Source organism: Chiloscyllium plagiosum, unplaced genomic scaffold, assembly GCF_037043375.1.
Source record: "Chiloscyllium plagiosum isolate Xiang-an unplaced genomic scaffold, Cpla_swu_hap1 HiC_scaffold_27, whole genome shotgun sequence".
Taxonomy (NCBI): Eukaryota; Metazoa; Chordata; class Chondrichthyes; order Orectolobiformes; family Hemiscylliidae; genus Chiloscyllium; species Chiloscyllium plagiosum.
Genome location: NW_028270165.1, coordinates 56,664,025 through 56,679,672, shown reverse-complemented (window position 1 = coordinate 56,679,672; position 15,648 = coordinate 56,664,025). Strand labels below are relative to the sequence as shown.

The 15,648-nt window shown below is 43.0% G+C and overlaps 1 protein-coding gene across 1 annotated transcript in view; it reads left to right on the top strand.

Annotated features, from left to right (window-relative positions):
* The window catches only part of LOC148144204 (uncharacterized), a 443,218-nt gene that overhangs the window by 147,209 nt on the left and 280,361 nt on the right, over positions 1-15,648 (top strand). The gene's annotated exons all lie outside the window — the stretch shown is intronic.

The following is a 15,648-nucleotide window of genomic DNA, read 5'->3' as shown; positions in this document are numbered from 1 at the left end:
TTTCAAATTTCTTTCCGCATGTCTTCCTGCAAAAATAAACTCACAAAATAAGTGATCACGGTCAGTACAGTTAAGTAAAGATACATTGATGGCAATTCCTGTAGATTGCCAGGTGCCTGCTGATCACATTATCCAGGTCACAGAAACCTGAAAACCCTCATGCAGCCAGATAGCCTTAAGTGTGTATGGAGGAAAACTTCATTTAGGGGACAATGACCTAGAACAAGCTGCCTACAAAGGTGCTGGATCAAGATATGAAAATAAAATGTCAAGATTGCTTGCAGAAAGAAAGCCAGGAAAGTTGCTGAATGAGTAAGGTGAGGGATAGGTCCCAGGGAAATAGTGAGGAAAGAGATTAACCCGAGATTCGTACCGTTGGGAAAGGGAGTGAATCAAACAGTCAGGGCAGGAAGGAATAATGCAGAGAACAACGTAGGACTGAAGTTATACTGCATTTACATCAACGCAAGAGACCTAACAGGGAAGGCAGATGAAATCAGGGTTCATGGTCAGAAACATGGGACTGGGACATCATAGCAATTACAGAAATGTGGCTCAGGGATGGACAGCTCAATGTTCCAGGATACAAATGCCATAGGAAAGATACAGGGGGGACAAGAGAGGTGCGGAGTGGTGTTTTGATAAGGGATAGTATTACAGCTGGACTTAGGGAGGATATTCCTGGGAATACATCCAGGGGAATTATTTGGGTGGAACTGAGAAATAAGAAAGGGATGATCACCTTATTGGGATTGTAATATAAACCTCTAATAATCAGCAGGAAATTGAGATACAAATTTGTAAGGAGATTTCAGTTATCTGTAAGAATAATAGGATGGTTATGGTAGGGGATTTTAACTTTCCAAACATTGACTAGGACTGCCAGCGTTCAGGGTTTAGATCAAGAGGAATTTGTTAAGCGTGGACAAGACAATTTTCTGAGGCAGTATGTGGATGTTCCTACCAGAGAAGGTGCAAAACCTGACCGACTTTTAGCAAGTAAGGCAGGGCAGGTGACTGAGGTGTTAGTGCTGGACCACTTTGGGAAAGGGACAGACCGGATCTAAAAGTTGAAGTTCTATATTGGAGGAAGGCTAATTTTGATGGTATTAGGCAAAAACTTTCAAAAGTTGTTTGGGAGGCAGATGTTCACAGGATGGCTGAAAAATGGGAAGCCTTCAGATATGAGATAATAAAAGTCCAGAGACAGTACGTTCCTGTTAGGGTGAAAGAAAAGGCTAGTAGGTGTAGGGAATGCTGGATGACTAGAGAAATTGAGGAGTAGGCTAACAAGAAGGAAGCATATGACAAGTATGGACAGGACAAATCGAATGAATCCTTAGAAGAGTATAAAGGTGGTAGGAGTATGCTTCAGAGGGAAATCAGGAGGCAAAAAGGGACATGAGATAGCTTTGGCAAATAGGGTTAAGGAGAATTAGAAGGGTTTATATAAATTAAGGACAAAAGGGTAATTGGGAGAGAATAGGGCCCCTCAAAGATCAACAAGGCAGCCTACGTGTGGAGCCGGAGTAGATGAGGGAAATACTAAATGAGTATTTTGCATCAGTGTTTACTGTGAAGGAGGACATGGAAGATATAGAATGTGGGGACATAGATGGTGACGTCTTGAAAAATGTCCACATTACAGAGGAGGTAGAGCTGGATGTCTTGAAACACATAAAAGTGGATAAATCCTCAGAAGCTAGGTAAGTGACTCTTGGGCCCCTTGCTGAGATATTTGTATCATCGATAGTCAGAGGTGAGGTGTCGGAAGACTGGAGTGGCTAACGTGGTGCCACTATTTAAGAACGGTGGTAAGGAAAAGCCAGGGAACTATAGACCAGCGAGCCGGACATCAGTGATAGGCAAGTTGTTGGAGGGAATCCTGAGAAACAGGATTTACATGTGTTTGGAAAGGCAAGGACTAATTAGGGATAGTCATCATGGCTTTGTGCTTAGGAAATCAATCAAACAAAGTTCCTCATGGAAGACTCATTAGCAAGGTAAGATCTTATGAAATACAGGGAGAACTAGTCAACCGGATACTGAACTGGCTTGAAGGTAAAAGAAAGAGGATGGTGGTGGAGAGTTCCTTTTCAGTCTGGAGCCTGTGACCAGTGGTGCCACAACGATCGGTGCTGAATCCACGACTTTTTGTCATTTATATAAATGATTTGGATGTGAACATAGCAGGTATAGTTAATAAGTTTGCAGATGACACCAAAATTGGAGATTCAGTGGACAGCGAAGAAGGTTGCCTCTGATTAAAATAGGATCTTGGGCTGAGGAGTGGCAGATGGAGTTTAATTCAGATAAATGTGAGGTGCTGCATTTTGGAAATGCAAATCAGATCAGGACTTATTCAACCTCAATGTCATGGAGATGTACAGCATGGAAACAGACCCTTCGGTCCAACTTGCCCATGCTGACCAGATATCCAAAATTTATCTTGCTGCATTTACCAGTCCATCTCTCTCTCGACCTTTCCTATTCAAACACCCATCCAGAGGCCTTGTAAATGTTGTCATTGTACCAGCCTCCACCACTTCCTCTGACAACTCATTCAATACATGCACCACCCTCTGCATGGAACTTTACATCGTTCCCCTCTCATTCTCAACCTCTGCCCTCTACTTCTGGACCCCCCCTACCCCAGGAAAGAGACCTTGTATAGTTATTCTATCCATGCCCCTCATGAATTTACAGTAAGATCACCCCTCAGCCTCCAACACTCCAGGGAAAGAAATCTATTCAGCCTCTCCCTGTAGCTCAAACCCTCCAACCCTGGAAACATCCTTGTAAAGCTTTTCTGAACCTTTCCATCCTTGCTACTCAAATACTAATTTTACACAGAGGGTGGTTCGTGTGTGGAATGAACTTCCTGAGAAAGTGGTGGATGCCGATAGAATTAAAAGACATTTGTTTCAGTACATGAAAAGGAAAGGTTTAGAGGGATACAGTCCAAGAGCACGCAAGAGAGACTGGTTTAATGTGGGATTATGGTTGGCATGGACTGGTTGGACTGAAGGTCTGTTTCCATGCTGTATGACTCTATGGCAGGCTTTTAGTCACAGGTAGACAGGACAGTGAAGGTGGTGTTTGGTACACTTCACAGGACATTGGTTAGGCCACTTTTGTAGTATTGCATGCAATTCTGGTACCAGTGATCCCACCCTGACACGTCATGCACTAGAGATAATGACTAAAATTGACTGGGTCACAGAATAAAATCATAAAACCCCTGCAGTGCACAAAAAGGCTATTTGGTCCATTGAATGCATTGGGTATAGGAATTGGGAGGTCATGATGCAGCTGTACAGGACATTGGTTAGGCTACTTTTGGAATATTGTATTCGATTCTGGTCTCCCTGCTACAGGGTAGGAAGGATGTTGTGAAACCTGAAAGGATGCAGGACATATTGATAAGGATGTCGCCAAGGTTGGAGGGTTTGTGGTATAAAGAGAGGCTGTTTCCTTGGTGCATCAGAGGCCGAGGGATAACCTTGTCAATGTTTATAAAATCATGAGGGGCATGAATAGAATAAATAGGGAAGCATACTTCCCCAGGGTGGGGGTGTCCAAAACCAGAGGTCATAGGTTTAAGGTGGGAGGGGAAAGATTTAAAAGTGACCTAAGGGTCAATGTTTTCACACAGAGGGTGGTGCCTTTATGCACTGAGCTGCCAGAGGAAGTGGTCAGTACAATTACATTTAAAAGGCATCCAAATGGGTATGTGAATAGGAAGGTTTGGAGGGATAAAGGCCAAATGCTGGCAAATGGGCCTAAATTTACATAGGATACCTTGTCTGCAAGGATGTGTTGGATCGCAGTCTATTTCCGTGCTGTGTGTTTCTATGTCTATTTGATAACAGATGCTTTATTTCTGTTGATGCAAATATTTTTATCATTCGTGCCTGGGTGGTAATACTTAGAGTCATAGAGATGTACAGCATAGAAACAGACCCTTCGGTCCAACCTGTCCATGCCGACTAGACATCCCAACACAATCTAGTCCCACCTGCCAGCACCTGGCATAGATGTAAGGGAGCGAGAATTCCTCAATTAGGGCACTATAAGAACCCTGGGAGACACCGATTTCTGGTTTACGACCTAACGAGCAAACATTAAGTACAAGCACCTATTTATTCTCAATTTTGTTTCACTTTTCTTGTTTTATTCCCTGCTACGATGATTCTCTTTGTCTGGATGGTTGACAGGCTGGGAGATTGTGAGTTGGGTCATGATTGACTGAATGTTTTATTGTTCCAGAAGGTGTAAAAGGTGGGGGGGGGGGGGGGGGGGGGGGTGTCAAGGCTTCAGCAGAAATCCTGCAGAGCTGAGAACAGATTGACACTTTACTCTGTGGAAACAGGGAGATCAACAGACGGCAGAGAAATCAGGACCTGAAATCTGAGCTGACACCAGACTACCCTGTGATCAGTGCTTTGATTGGCAGTGCCTCTACCTTTACCTAGTTTCTCATTTGACTAGAATGCCACGTACCCCTTCAATATTCAGGATCCAATCCTTGGCACCCTGAAGCCATGTCTCTGTAAGGAGTCTCAGATCAAAATTATTCTGTTCGATGTGTGCAGTCTATTCATTCACTTTTGTTATGATGCAGCACACATTCAGCCATACAGTCTTCAGGTTCAATATTTGTGATCTTTAGAATCCAACTTTGATTGCTGGGACATTTACTCTCCTTGTCCCTTTCTATCATACTCTGATGTTCATTTTCACATCACTACATTGTTCACCTGCCTTGATTTGGACTGGCCATGCTAAATTGCCCAGGGATGTGCAGGTTAGCTATGGGAAATGCAGGGTTATAGTTTCATAGTAATTGAAGCAGGAGTCGGCCATTTGGCCTCTCAAGCCTGCTGTGCCATTCATTAAGATCATAACTGATCTATCCATCGTCTCAGCTCCTCCTACCTGCATTTTCCCAACTACCCTTCATTCCCCACCATGCAAATACCTACTCAACTGTGTCTTGAATATTCTTAGTGAAGCTGTCTCAACAGGTTCCATAGGCAGAGAATTTCATGGAGTCACTACTTTCCGGGAAAAGCAGTTCCTCCTCATCTGTGTCTTAAACCGATTCCCTCTAATCTCGAGGCCATGACCTCTAGTCCTAATCTTACCCACCAGAAGTTACTGGATTGGTTGGTGGTGGTGCTGGTGGGGTGGGGGCGGGGTGAGGGGGAAGCATTTCGGAGGGACCAACGTGGACTTGAGGGGCTGAACAGCCTACTTCCACACTGTAGGACTTCTATGATTTACCGCACTTATTTTTGCCTTGGATCACAGCTCCCAGAACCTCCCAGCTTCTTCAAATTAAAAGACAAGTCCCATTCTGCCCTCTCGTATGTGTATTATTTAACTGCTTTATCATTTCTCGTGAATATCGCCCACACCTCTCACTGCTGCCAGTAATGATTAGATTAGATTACTTACAATGTGGAAATATGCCCTTCGGCCCAACAAGTCCACACCAACCCTCCAAAGAGCAATACAATGCTGATGAAACAATGCAATACCTGCAGTACTGAAACCCGTAAGGCTTCTAACGATACCAGTTACTGACTCACTGCTCCTTCTGATGCACAGCATTGGAAATACAATGTTGAAGGCTGAATGAAATGAGCAGTTTAACTCAAAAATCCACCTAACCCTTCACTAGGCTCCCCGCTCAGCCCACTTTACTTACTGCTGGTAAACCTTAAACCACTTCATCCCCACAGTGCAATGAATTCCCAATTTCCACCGAAATCCTAGACGTACCCATGTACTCAGTTGCTTTCTCACAATTGAAAGATTTCATTGTAACTTCTTCTGCTTCCAGTAAAGGCAAAACATCTTTGAAAGCTGCTCTCAAAATTCAGTCTTCACAATCACACTTCTGCTTTCACGGAAGATGATTAGAGTCATACAGCACAGAAACTGAGCCCTCAGTCCAACTCATCCATGCCGGCCAGATATCCTAAATTAATCTAGTCCCATTTGCCAGCATTTGGCCCGTATCCCTCTAAACCCTTCTTATTCATGTACCCATCCAGATGCCTTTTAAATGTTGTAATTGTAGCAGCCTCCACCACTTCCTCTGGCAGCTCATTCCAAACATGCATTACCCTCTGTGTGAAAAAGTTGCCCCTCAGGTCCGTTTTAAATCTTTCCCCTCTCACATGAAACCTATGCCTTCCGGTTTTGGATTCGCCTGCCATGGGGAAAAGATTTTGGCTATTCACCCTATCCATACCCCTTATAAAATTCTGTAAGGTCACCCCTCAGCCTCCGATGCTGCAGAGAAATTATCCCTGGCCTATTCAGCATCTCCCTATAGCTCTAACCCTCCAGCTCTGCCAACATCCTTGTAAATTTTTCCTGAACTCTTTCAAGTTTCACAACATTGTTCCATAGGAGGGGCCCAGAATTGCACACACTATTCCAAAAGTGGCCTAACCAATGTCCTGTGCGGCCATGACAATGACCTCCCACCTCCTATATTCAATGCTCTGACCAGTAAAGGAGAGCGTACCAAATGCCTTCTTCACTATCCTGTCTCCCTGCAATTCCCCTTTCAAGGAACTAGAACCTGCAAGGTCTCTTTGTTTAGCAACATTCCCCATTAACTGTGTAAGTCCTGCCCTGATTTGTCTTACAAAATGCAACACCTCATTTATCTAAATTAAACTCATTCTACCACTCCTTGGCCCATCAGCCCATCCTATCAATTCTAATTTATATTGAACTTTCTTTCCTCTCTCAGCCCAGAAAAGCTGAAAAATCTCCATCCAACCCACACTCCCTCCGTTCTGACTTTGCTGAACGTAATTCCTACTGTACCTCAACCTGAAGGGTCTGGTTCATGCTGATCAACAGGCCCACACTCGGGACGGGGGGCAGGGGGTGGAATCTAGTTGATACAGACAGAACACTGAATGGCCTGGACAGAGTGCACATGGGGAAAATGGTTCCATTGGTAGGAGAGACTAGCACCTGAGGGCACAGCATTAGAATAAAAGGAAAACCTTTTAGAACAAAGATAAAGAGAAATCATTTCAGCCAGAGAGTGGTGAACATGTGGAAGTGACTGCTACAGAAGGCTGTGGACGCTAGTCACTGAGTATATTTAAGATGGATGTAGATAGGTTCTTGAGTATCAAGGGGGAAATCGAGGGTTACGGGGAGGAAGTGGGAAAATGGGATTGAGAAACTTACCAGCCATGATTTAATGGCAGAGCAGCCCCAATGGGCTGAGACACCTAATTTATTCTCCTGTGTTTTATGGTCTCTTGCTTTTCTGGACACAGAGAAAGAATTGGGAGCAGGAACAGACTGTTTAGCCTGTCGAGCCTGCACCAACATAAGTGGATATGCAGATACCTACATCTAGGTGGATAGGCTGGAAATATTTCCACTGGAGCAGAGGAGGTTGAGAGGTGACCTTATCGAGGATTATAAAATCATGAGGGGTATAGATAAGGTGAATGGCGGATATCTTTTCCCTTGGTGGGGGTTCAAGATTAGGCAGCAAATTTGAAGGTGAGCGGAGAAAGATTTTAAAAAGGCATAACGGGCACTTATTTTTAAAAACACAAAGTGGTTTGTGTGTGAAATGCATGTCCAGACGAAGGGGTGGACACAGGTACAGTTAGAACATTTAAAAGACATTAGGATAAGTACATGAATGATGAAGTTGAATTCAGATAAATGCGAGGTGCTGCATTTTGGAAAAACAAATCAGTGCAGGACTTATACACTTTATGGTGAGGTCCTGGGGAATGTTGCTGAACAAAGAAACCTTGGAGTGCAGTTCATAGTTCCTTGAAGGTAAAGTCGCAGATAGATAGGATAGTGAAGGCAGTATTTGGTATGCTGTCCGTTATTGGTTAGAGCATTGAGTAAGGAGTTGGGAGGTGATGTTGCATCTGTACAGGACATTGGTGAGGCCACATTTGAAATATTGTGTGCAACTCTGATCTTCTTGCCATCAGAAGGATGTTGTGAAACTTGAAAGGGTTCAGAAAAGATTCACCAGGATGTTACCAGGTTTGAAAGATTTGAGCTCTTGGGTGAGGCTAAACAGGCTGAGGGTGTTTTCCTTGGAGTGTCAGAGGCTGAGGGGTGACCTTACAGAAGGGCATGGATAGGGCAAATAGACAATGTCTTCTCTGTGAGGTGGGGTGTCCAGAACTAAAAGTTCAGGGTGAGAGGGGAAAGACATAATAGGGGAGCTTTTTCACAAGAGAGTGGTGCGTGTATGGAATGACCAGCCAGAGGAAGTGGTGGAGGCTGGTATAATTACAGCATTTAAAAGGTGTCTGGATTGGTCTATAAATAGGAAAGGTTTAAAGGCTTATGGACCAAGTGCTGGTAAATAGGACGAGATTATGATAATTGATCATCATGGACTAGTTGGACTGAAGGGTCTGTTTCTGTAACCAATCTATACTGGTCTTAAAACCATTTTTTTGCTTTCCCCCATAACCATCCACTTCTTTGTTGTTCAAAAATCAGATGAACTCAGCCTTGGACGTATTCAATGACGCCCTAATTGCAGGAAGGCATCCCCACCTCTCAGCTCAATTCCTCTTGCTAATACACCACTTGCCTTGCTTGCTGCATCTGTCTGACAACTGGCACTGATTGGTGTAGAATGACATCTACATCTGTACATCTGCACATCATTTCTGATAAAAGGTTCCTGCATTTACCCTGTGTTTTTCAATTGAGACATAGAACTGAACTAACTTTCCCAGAATCTGTCCCCTCCCTGGATTCACTCCATTTCGCTTCAATGTCTGCAAGTCAACAGCTGAACCCCGGAATGGAAAATGGTGTGAGAAAAGAGAACACTGTACTCACAGATGTTAGACAGAGGAAGAAAGTTGCAGTCTGGGCTGAAGCTCAATCTTAATTCAGAGAGAGAGAAGCAGTACCAACCTAAGAAGCACATAGTCCGACTTCCGCATCCAGTCTATAGGTTTGCTGTGATTGGCAGGAGGACCAGTCCCCATCCGGTCCTCCAGAGCGTCCCATTGGCTCACCAAAACAAGATCGTGGGGCGTTTCCCCGTGTCGCATGACCAACAAGCGAAGTTGCTGACACCGAGTAGCATGCGCAGTATGCAGATGCTGGTTATTACTGACAGATTTTCAAAGTTAAAAATCACACAATGCCAAGTTATAGTCCAACCGTTTATTTATTTATTTCCAATTTATTTGGAATCACTAGCTTTCGAAGCGCTGCTTCTTCATCGGGTGGTTGTGGAGCAGAATCATAATACACAGACTCTTTAGCAACAGGATTGCAGAGTCATGGAATGTAATATTAAACAAATTTAGCTTACCTCTATCATCTTTTAGAATGACCATGCTAGTTTCGATTCCTTCGTATGTAAATCCCAAAACTTTTTAAAAGTTATGTTCTCAAGATAGGTTTTAACAATAGGTGTCATCTCAATCAGATAATGCATTGAAGGTGTTAAGTTAAAGTCTGTCTGTGTCCCAATGTTACGTCAGACTGATTCTATTTCTATCGAGACGCATGTGTCCAAAAATGAGACAGATACTAAAGAGTAGTCCATGGTGAGTGTGATGGTGGGATGAAACTTGTTAATATCAGTGTCATTAGTTCAGTGACTCCTCGCCATGGGTCCAGAGGAAGACAGATCATCAATATATCTGGTGTATAATGTTGGTTGGAGGTCCTGTGCAGGAAAGAAAGACATAAGACTATGGGGTGAATTTGCATTTGCAGAAATATATTTGTAGATACATTCTATTTTGCTCAAAAAGTGCACAATCTGCAGGCAATCACTCCATGTAATATTTTATAAATTCCTACTTTGGAAATAGAACCAGTCTGGCTCAAGATAGGCTCAAACCTCACACCTTTCATGCATTGACTGAGCTGAGATGTCACCTCTTTTTATAAAACCTTCAGTTATCTCGAGACTGTGACTTTAAAGAAGTTCTGGAATTTATATATTAATGAACTGAAATCTGAAACCCATTCTAAACATGAAACACTTCAAAGCAATCTAGGTTCGTTCAATATATCATTCAATGTCCTTTTGCTACAAATACTGTGTCTTATGATCCTGCTCCACAGCTACCCAATGAAGGAGCAGCGCTCCAAAAGCTAGTACTTCCAAATAAACCTGTTGGACTATAACTTGGTATTGTGTGATTTTTAACTTTGTTTCTAATGAAAACAGCCCACAACTCCCACTGGTGCCAGTAAACTTTACAATGCTGAGGAAATGATGAACCTGCAGTCCTGAAAAATGAACAATTTCGAATAATACGAGCTACACATTGACTGCTCCTTCTAATATATGGCATTAGAAACCTCGCACTGGAGATTGAAAGAAACGAGCAGCTTTCAAAAAAAAACCTGTTGGATCTCATAGCCTTCCATGTCTGAGTCCTTCGGTAAGTTCAGGTAACCTTTATTGTGGCAAAAGTGAGGATTGCAGATGCTAGAGATCAGAGTTTGGATTAGAGTGGTGCTAGAAAAGCATAGCAAGTCAGGCAGCATCTAAGGAGCATGAAAATCGACATTTCGGGCAAAAGCCCTTCATCAGGAATCAGATTCCTGATGAATGGCTTTTGCCTGGAACGTCGATTTTCCTGCTCCTCTCATGCTGCCTAACTTTTATTGTGACCCACTTTGTTACAGCTTCAGATCTCCCCAGCAAAAAGGCATAGAAAGAGTAGCTTATTTGTATTTTTAACTGCTCAAGGTCAAAGCGTACACACTCCCCTGCACCCCACGTTCTTCACTGTTGGTCAACTGAGTTGTCCCTTTGTAATTGGATCCTTGGAACAGCCTTAACCTGGAGGTAGTATTGCTTCACTCAGCAATTGCAACCCATACCCTGTATCCAAGTAAGATTCTCCCTGCTCATTTACCGAGGGGCTGTCAAGCGTCAACCACACTGCTGTGGATCTGGAGTCACGTGTAGACCAGACCAGGTAAAGGATGCAGCTGGGACGACTGAGTGAATCCTTTCCAACAACAGCAGTTTCCTTCCCTAAAACATGAGTGAATCAGATAGGGATGTTTTTCTCATCATGAGGTTCTGACCTCCAGATTTTTGACTGAATTCCAATTCCACCATCTGCTATTCAAACCCGGGAGTCCCCAGAACTGGGTTATTAATGCAGTCGATAATGGCACTCGGCCGAAGCTCCTTCAATCCCCCTGCGATGGGATGTGAACTCACTGGTGTCTCTGCAGGTGGGAGGAGCGGGTGAAACCCTTCCCGCACAGAGAGCAAGTGAATGGCCTCTCTCCGGTTTGAACCTGCTGGTGGGCCAGCAGTGTAGATGACCGAGTGAACTCCCTCCCACACATGGAGCACTTGAATGGCTTCTCTTCCACATGAACACGCTGGTGCTTCTGCAGATGGCCCATCTCACTAAATCCCTGTCCGCAGGGTGAACAGCCTCTCCCCTTTCCTCCATGTGAACGCGTCTGTAGGTTTCCAGCATCGATAGGAAAGGGAATCTTCTCCCACAGTACCAACATTTCCACATGGGGGGGAAACTTTCCTTGTGTCACTCTGTGTTTCAAATTACAAACAGAAAGGGTACACAGTCTCTCCCCACCGTGAGTGGTAAGATTTTGATCCTCAAAGCTGAGTAAATGGTATGAAGCAACTTCCACAGTCAGCGCACTGGATTTCCCTCACTCAGGTGTCTCAGTATTCTTCCTGCCGCACCAGTGTCCAAAATCTCTCAAGCACACAAAAGGATACATTTCTTCTCTATGTGAATGGCTGCTGATATTAAAGTCCCAGTGAATCAAGTGGCTCTGTCAGAAGTTGATGTATCTTTTGGTTTCAGATTTCTTTCCCCATGTCTTCCTGCAAATAAAATCACAAAATAAGTGATCACGGTCAGTACAGTCAAATGAACATAACATCGGTGACAATTTCTGTAGATTGCCAGATGCCTGCTGATCATATATTATCCATGACACAAAAACCCAAAAACCCTCACGCAGCCAGGTAGCATGAAGTATACATTAAGAGGAAAACTTCATTAAGGTGACAATGACCTGGAACAACCTTCCTATAAAGGTGCTGGAAATGGAGCTGAGTCAAGGTTTTGAAAATGAAATGTCAAGGCTGCTTCAGAAAAGGAAGCCAGAAAAGTTGCTGAATGACTTCCTGCTGACCTATTAAATAAAAATGATTACAAGAAATACAGGATGTAATTCCATTATTATATTAGAAGGTGAAAAATCATAGCCATGCAGCTTGTATAACAGTGAATATCAGATATACACCATATGAAGCAATCATAAAATCCCTGCAGTGCATAAAAAGGCCATTTGGCCCATTGAATGCATTGGGTGTAGGAGTTGGGAGGTCACGCTGCAGCTGTGTCGGACACTGGTTAGGCCACTTTTGAAATATTGCATTCGATTCTGGTTTCCCTGCTATAGGACAGGAAGGATATTGTAAAACTTGAAAGGATGCAGGACAGATTGATAAGGATGTTGCCAGTGTTGGTGGATTTGTGGTATAAAGAGAGGCTGAATAGGAAGGGGCTGTTGCCCCTGGAGTGTCGGAGGCTGAGGGTGACCGGATAGAGGTTCATACAATCCTGAAGGGTGGATAGAGTAAATAGGCCAGAGTGGTGGTAGAGGCCGGTACAATTACAACATTTAAAAGGCATCTGGATGGGTGTGTGAATAGGAAGGGTTTGGAGGGATATGTGCCAAATGCTGGCAAATGGGTCACCAGATTTATATAGGATAGCATGGATGTGTTGGATCAAAAAGTCTATTTCGGTGTTGTATATTTCTATGTCTATTTTATAACAGATGTTTTATTTCTGTCGTTGAAAATATTGTTATAAATCATAGCTGGGTACTAATACTTAGATGTAAGGGAGTGGGAATTCCACAAGTAGGGCATGATAAGACGCCTGGGAGACCCCAATTCTGGTTTACTATCTAATGAACAACCTTTAAGCACGAGCACCAAATGTGCATTTATGTTTAATTTTGTTTCATTTTTCTTGATTTATTCCCTGCTATTTTTAAAGTACAGATTTGACATGGCCTAGGGAAGCCCTTATGGACTCAGACCCGTAAGCCTCTCTTTCTTGGTTCGTCTGAAAGATCGTACTCTTTGGAAGTTTGGAATAAAAACCTCTTACAGACAGTTTAGTTTAATTTTAGTCATCCCCTTTATTCACTAGTAGCATCACTGTTACAACGTAACACTGACACCTATATGCTAAACTAACTAGGTTCTAATAACCTAGGAGAGTAGGGTTGAAAATGTGTTGCTGGAAAAGCGCAGCAGGTCAGGCAGCATCCAGGGAACAGGAGAATCGACGTTTCGGGCATAAGCCCTTCTTCAGGAATGCCCGAAACGTCGATTCTCCTGTTCCCTGGATGCTGCCTGACCTGCTGCGCTTTTACAGCAACACATTTTCAGCTCTGATCTCCAGCATCTGCAGACCTTACTTTCTCCTCCTAGGAGAGTAGGGTACCAGCTCTTCAAGTGCCCCAGCAGGCTACTCCAATGTACTGATACAAAGTGGCTTCCTTTAGACAAAAGTTTACAAAAAACATTGCATGTTCTTAATTAGACAGATAACAGTGAAAGACAATAATTTGCAATGAAGAGAAGTTAATTGACAGATCTGTGTGTGCTTGACTGGTCACTCCTAAAGGCCTTGAGCTATCCATCAGGTGGGAAAAACAAATCCAACCGAGTTAGGCGTCTGGTGACGAGATAAGTTCCTATAAAGAAGTACCAGTCTAAATTAAGTGGGAGATGTCATAAGGTAACCTTGCACATCTCGCATGTCTGATACAATTGTTTTACAAAATGGCTTTTTAGCAAGGAGGGCAAACTTTTTACCATAAAATGGCTTCCTGACAGATTGTGTCAGAATCTCTTCAATGTTAGGTTTAGAATAATTTTAAGCTGGGAGCAGATTCCTGCTTTTTATCTTAAGCACAAAATTGTTCTGTACCTGAGGCTGAAATGTTACTGCAAGGTTGTATTTAAAATGATTAGTCTTGAATTAAACATGCCTTCTTTTCAAGTTTGTGATTCAAATAAGACATCAGATCTGAATGTTAGAATTGACAGTGGGGCAGTCTGTAAGGTCTGTAAAAACAGCAAGTAAGTTAAAGCTTTATCAATATTTCTTTTTACAGAGTTTGCATTTCATAACCAGAATTGGCTACTCAAAATCATCAAAAAGTCTCAAAATGCAATTAAATTCAATCCATAGCAGCTAAGCACTAAGAATTAATTTTCTACTGGATTCAACAGTCTCAGCACTAAAATAGTGATTCTCTCTAGTGTCCTTTTGAACTCTCAAGTCAGGGTTTTGTAACAGCAAAGATTTATTTTCTCTGTGACTGCCCTGCTTGCAAGGGGTATAAGAATCCATTATAATTGACAGCAACTGACCGTTAATTACAAAGTTTTTGATAGTACCAAGTTTCGTTTCAGGGTCAGAATCAAACACTGTCATTAATTTCACAAGGGAATGGCTGTGAATGTTATCACTTGGTGTCCTGTTCATACAGATTCACCGATGCTGAGGCAAACGTTCTTAATTGTCTTACAGCATCCTGTTATCACTTGGTAAGCCCAGGTGTCCCTATCTTTTTCATTCTTTAAGATGCCCCCCTTTTCTGAGCCTTGCTGCCTGTCTATTTTTTAGTGTTCTATAATTCAGCATTACATTTAGTCTAATGTTTAAAGACAAGTTTTCAGACTATAGACGTTCTCACTATGATGACTCTCGCGGTCTGGATGGTTGACAGGCTGGGAGATTGGGCCTTGATCGACTTTTATTGTTCTGGAAGGTGTAAAAGGGGCTCAAAATTTCAGCAGAAAGCCAGCTGAGCTGAGGACAGATGACACCTTACTCTGTGGGAACAGGGAGACCAACCGGAGAACAGAGAAATCAGGACCTGAAATCCGAGCTGACACCAGACTACCATGTTATCAGAGCTTTGATTAGCAGTGGCCACCCTCTACATTTACCTAGCTTCCCATTTGACTTGAATGTCATGTACCCCCTCGATATTCAGAATCCAATCCTTGTCATTCCTGAAGCCATGTCTCTGGAAGGAGTCTCAGATCATATTCTCTTCAACGTGTGCAGTCAATTCATTCACTTTTGTTACAATGCAGCACACATTCAGCCATACAGTCTTCAGGTTCAATTTTTGTGATTTGTAGAATCCAGTTTTGATTGCTGGGACATTTACTCTCCGTGTCCCTTTCTATCATTCTCTGATGTTCATTTTCCACATCACTACATTGCTCACCTGCCTTGATTCGGATTGCCCATGAGAAATGCAGGTTTATACATTCACAGCAATAGAAGAAGGAGTAAGCCACTTGGCCCATCGAGCCTACTCTGCCATTCTTTAAGATCATCTCTGATCTATCCATCATCTCAGCTCCTCTTTACCTGCATCATCCTGACTACCCTAAATTCACCTACCATACAAAATCCCATCGAACTGTGTCTTGAATATGCCTGCTTCTATTGCTTCCTTGGGCAAAGAATTCCATAGATTCACCACTCTCGAGTTCCTCCTCCTCTATCTTAAACGTACCCTTAATCTTGTTACCCAGTCTCACCCACC